Source organism: Cyanistes caeruleus, chromosome 1 (genome assembly GCF_971803275.1).
Source record: "Cyanistes caeruleus chromosome 1, bCyaCae1.hap1.1, whole genome shotgun sequence".
Lineage (NCBI taxonomy): Eukaryota > Metazoa > Chordata > Aves > Passeriformes > Paridae > Cyanistes > Cyanistes caeruleus.
This window is the reverse complement of record NC_141701.1, coordinates 63,692,035-63,698,034: the sequence shown is the minus strand read 5'-3', so window position 1 is coordinate 63,698,034 and position 6,000 is coordinate 63,692,035.

Here is a 6,000-nt window from a genome sequence, read left to right as displayed (position 1 = left end):
ATGGGGGATTCGTAAAACCAGGAATAAGTGTTACAAGACTTAAAAGGTATCCTGGATCAATTCTGAAGTTTGCCAGTTTGAGCTGAAGCCAAATGACTACCCAATGAAGAGTAACAGATGCACCTGACATAGCATTCCAGTTCAAGGACATAGCAGAAATTTCACTCTAGTTCTCCCCAGTGACAGAAAAAACTATTGATTGCACATTTACAGCTCAAATGCTTTCTTTTCCCCCCTTCATTTTAGAGTAACAAAAGAATTCTAAGTGTATGAAGAGCTTGTGGGTTTGGCTTCAATTCAAGGCCAAACAAAGGGCTCAGACTTTCACCACAGACTACAGAAGAATTTACAAGTTCTGTGTTCAGATTTGTGAAAACTTGTTGATACTTCAAGCTAACAAGCATCTTCAACAGCAGGAACACACAATAGAACAAAATTCCTTTTGTTTTCTGATGGAAATGCTTACAGGTACCAAAATCCATCTGAGAAAAGGTTAGCTGATAACTTGAATTCAGGTATGTATCGTGCATTATACACTGAGAACCTGAATCACTGATAATTGATCTACTGAAACAAGTCACTGAAGAGAGCCAAGTCATCTGGATTACCTGGAGGCATATATTGTTTCTTTAGGCAGGAAGTAGAAAGACAAAAAGGGAAAAAAAGCCCAAAGAGTTAATTTTCTTTTAACTTCATTTCATTCATTGAAATGAATAAATAATTTGTTGAACATGTGAAGAAAATTTATTATTTTTTTTACATTTAGCAAGAAAATATACATAAATACATAAGCCCCACAACAGCTAACTAATTTAAAATGGCATCTTTTTTTTATTATTCTCCTTATTTTAGGTGTTTATCCAGCCTTTCCTACTGTTAGGTAAACATTAAATGAAAGCCTGTATGTTAACCAGTTTCCCTTTTATAATATTTATTTTTATTTTCATGGTATAAAAGTGGTCTTTGTACACATAAAAACATATTTCTCTTCCTTTCTCTCTCTTCCACTTCATTTTTCCCAAAAGAAGGAAAAAAGGAGGGAGGAACTATGAAAACTTAGGCGAGTGCACAACTTCTAAATCATAGTTATTAATTTGTGATTTATGTTTTCAGTTTCTATGACTGATATTAATACAAAGGTTACATAGGTTTTTAAAGTAAAAATCTCAAGAGGCAAACATCCGTCAAGTAGTCTCGCTAAGAGACAAGAAACTGAGCAGAGAGAAGAACTAATCAAGAGAGGCTGGATTTTAACACAGGAATGGAGTTAAAAAGAGATGAAATTAGGCTGCCAAAGACAAGTGGAAAGAGCTGGATATGAGTGTCACTTCCTTGGACTGGAGCTGGAGCTCTCGTAAGAGAAGGAGACTCTCTGGAAGCAGTGCAGCACAACAGGATCAGGTCTGCAGAGCTCCTCAAGAGCCAGTGTCCACACCAAGCACATTTTGGGGGCGTTCACTTCAGGATACCTTTGATTTGTTGCCATCAGCCAAATCCCCATCAGCAGATGGAGGGAATTTGGGGGTGGTTTGTACCTCTGAATGCAAAAGATTTTTATACTTTGAGATGGCCATGAGTTTGGAATCAACAAGTGTTTAATGGGGAGAAGTGGGAAACTTTCCTTGAATGCACTTTATTGATTAAAACCAAGATCTCAAAAAGTTCCTAGCTGAAGATCAAGAACTTCTTCAGGATTGAGTAATTGTCTCCTATCCAAGATACAGAGGTACTGGTACTAAAATGATATTACTCTTCCTTATTTCCAGCTCAATATTAAGCATAAAATTTGCATTTTCTTTTCCCTTTTCCTTCTCAAAGAAGTTTGACTGTTATAGTGCACTTCAGATGTAAACAAACTTGCAGTTAGAAAGTTATGCAATTCAGAGAACTGTGTAAACAGTGAGGCTTCAAAAGGCAGAATTAAAGACCTGTTTAATTTCTACAATGGTTTTTAGTTTATACTTCTCTGTGATCTCAATGAACCAGTATGCAATGCAGCAATGACTTTGATTTCTCCAACACCCCAAAATTTTATCCCTTGTTCAATTATTTTAATGTCTCTCATGATGTAACTGAAATATTTTTTATTATTTTTAATTATTTATTATTTATATAACAATGTTGTACGGGAAGGAATGTTCTAAATTTAGAGTCCCCTTAAGAGTTGATCCCATACTCAAGAGAAGTCAAACAGGAGTGAAACCTACAGTTATTGAGGCTGTTGAAACTGCCTTTTCTCTCAACACACCTTCTGATAAGCAAAGACCATTTTATGGTCGAGAATTTAATAAAGAATATCACATCAAGCCTGCTTTTAAAACCATTGTTTTAAATACCACAGCTTTGGTACAGCAGTTATAGGAACACTGGAAATAGAGTAACGCAGAGACAAACAGGGCAGCTATAAAAGGTTCATAAGTTATTGAAGATAGATAAACCTAACTAAAATTCTAAGTGGCAAATAGTTTTTTGGATATCCTTGTTCCTTTTAGTTCATTACTTGTTAAATGCATCATCAATTCTCTTTTCACAGCGTTGGTCAAGATCTGTGGGAGAACAGGTTCACCTGCCAACCCAGGCAAACTTAGGTTATTTAATGTACCAAACTGCTTAACAAAATTTAGTGTATAGTGGTCTATTTGTGTTCTTCGGTTTTCTGATGAATTTCTTTTTTTCTATTAAAATACTGTGATGAAGCTTCTTTCATTATTAATTTCTGAATTTGGAAAAAGACACTTTTTTGCAAATGATACTTCTTCAGGAATTTTTCTATCAAGTTGCAATTTATATATACACATTAAAAACCAAATCCATTTTTTAAATAAAAGAAAAATATTTTCAATTTTTACACAGGAAAATATTATTAGTCACTCTATATTTTTTCTTTTAAAACTAAATAACTGAGTATGGGATTTGAGAAGGAACCTGACTTTTTATATGTGGACATTCTAGTTTTTAACTTTGTAACCTTAATGCTTAAACATAAGTCACTGAACTATTTGTGACCTGGAGTTTTTGTTCATTTGTTCTCGTCTGAAACACACACATATTTTAGATTCCCTGTGTTGTTCTGTTTGAAGTTAAAATAAGATTCAGATGCTAAAGTAAGTCAATGTCATTTCTGATTCTAGCACTTCTTGTGAAAAATCTGATAATTTTTTCCTTCTTGTTTATTAGATTGTAATGAACTGATGTTTTCTACTCTTCCTTCCTCTCTCTCTCTCTCTCCCTCCTTCCCCTTCCTCCACTGCATTTTATTTAATATTCCAAGGGCAAAGACAATGATTAAAACCAGCATCTCATCTGAGCTCCCATTTTCAAACACAGCAGGTCAAAAAAGCTGGTTTAGCTGAGATATTATTTGGAGATATAAAATTCTGGTCCCAGGTGAGGCTCTCCAGGCCACAGAAGATGGAGCTTGAGTGTGCTCAGTATTTCTTAGCTGTACTTTATGTGACACTGATCCTTTCAATCTTACTTATTGTCTGTATTCAATGATATTTTCTCCTTACACTAACTTTCTCCATTTCCTACTAAAAAAAGTAGTTTAAAATTATAAATTAAAAACAAAAGAGAGACAAAAAAGCATACCTCTAATATATATGTTCTATTCCTAAAACTGAAAAGCCTTCTTAGGAATCTAAAATAATATTTTATGAATTATCTCATTTTTTGAAACACATATTTCCAGAATAATTTTACAGGAAACTTAAAAATAACAGTAAATCAGAGTGAAATGTAGTAAAATGGAGATTTTCTAATTTTATAAGTTCTAAATACTTATTAGTTTCTATGCAAATTAATTATATTTTCTCATTGGTTATTTCATAGCAGAAATAATACTAATAATGATAGCAACAATTTATATTTTTTTTTATAACCTAAATATGGTTTCCATTTAATCCAATCAATGCTCCTATTGTATCTCACATAATAATACCTCTCTTTTTATACCTGACTGGTCACCTCCAAAACCGTAGGATTCTTCTAAGGTGAGGACCTGCTGGCCCACAAGTGTAGAAACACCTACTGCTAGGGATGTTTTGAAAACCTCAAATATGCTACAAAAATAACACTCTAGCAAACATAATTATTCTTTAAAGTCTTAAAAATTTTGGTTGCTTCTTTTCCTTTGACAAATAGTAATTCAGAGCTAAAAAATAATTACAATTCATGCCTCAAAAATGTCTATACTCTCCAGCATATTGCAAGTACAAAATGAAAAGATTAATACACCAAGAAGTTCTAAATATGCATCTAAGGAACTGAAAAATGTAGATTTCTTCTGTGTTCTTTCACTGAAACTTGATCTGAACAAGCATAAGTGACTGGTCTTAACTGTTTTATGACGTTTGGTTTATTTCCTGGACGAGTATATTTCTGAGCTCAAAATATTGGAGCAAGAGGGATTTTTTTCCTGTTCTTTTATGGAAGAACAAAGGCTGGCTTCAAAGCATTCAAATTTTAAGTCACCAAGAGTCATTATTGCCTTCTGAAGCAGCACCTTAACAATAAGTTCTAGTTTCTCACTCAGCACAAGCACACATGTATATTTATACACTATTTACTGTTTCAGACTTGCTCAGATTTTCCACCATTACAATGAAAATTAAAAGGCCATGAAGGTATACATGTCATTAAGTGAGTTAAAAACATCTGCAGTTAAAAACTTTCACTGCATTCCTAGGAGAACCCTAAGATGAAATACAAAGACCTCAGATATCTCTAACATGTAGATCTATAGATCCATAGATCTATATGGCCTGCCTTTGTCTTTTCCCTGAAGTCCTATAAAGCTGCCAGAATATTCTGCATGAAATTGGGATGGAGAATTCCTGTAGGTATATTGAGTTTTATGACAAAATCAAGAATATTCTTTGAGGAATAAGACCATGTGTTCACAAGATTGTATGAAGACTGCAATTGCAACTAGGAAATCTTCCTTATTCTAATTTGAAGAACCATTTGGACTCTGCTGAGGCAATTTGATGTTTCATTGGATCTGTCACTATAGTTAGGCTCAATATATCCTGGTACAAAACTAATTATGGATTAAAATTTGTAGTACATTATGAAAGAAATCTGCCATATCAATTTTCTCTTCAATTGCTCTCCTAAATAAGAATTTATTTGATTTGCTAAAACCTCACCTACACATTCTCCCTTTCAGGCACTTTTTGTGTATTTTGTGCTCTCAAGTAAATAAAAAAATATTCCTATATTATTGTGTTATATTCATAACCATCCACGATACCTAGACACTGCACACATCTGCGCTCACATTGAGCTCCCTTTGTCAGTGTCTGGACCCAGCACTTGGGATGATGACTCAGTTTCACAACAGAACTTATTGAACTCCTGTTGTCAGTAACACTGTAGATGTTTTTCTCTGAGGTCTACATCTTACTGTCAAGCATGTATCCTCAAAAAAAAAAAAAAAAAAAAAAAAAAAAAAAAATTAGGAAATTTCTTAATTGTTGTTTAATGCCAGGGCTCTGCTGGATTCCATGGTTGCTCCTTAGGGAGGATTGGCATTTTTTGTGTTGGTGCATACATGATATTCTCCTTTTAAAACTATTGTTTCTGATACTCATCATTTATTCCTGTGCTGCTGACACAGTTTTTGTAAACTAACAAGTGCTCTGCCAGTACACTGTAAGGACACACTTACATAAGCAATGAGTATATCAAGGGAGATTTGTCTTTAGAAATGTGCAGAGAATGAGTGTGTGAGTTAAACCCACTATCAATTCATAGCTCTGGCCAAACTTATTTTACACTGAAATGTTACTTTTTGTCTACAGTTAGAACTAAATGGAAACAGATAAGTAATGTTGTAGTCTCCAAAGTCTCACCAGTCTCTCTGTTTAGATATATCCCTTTTTGGCTCCTATCTTGGAACCAATGCAGATACAGCTGATGATGGAGAAAAGTCAGGAGCTGCAGCAAAGTTTGCCAGCTCTGATTGAGATTAATGGGCTTTAATAACATTCTCAGTCA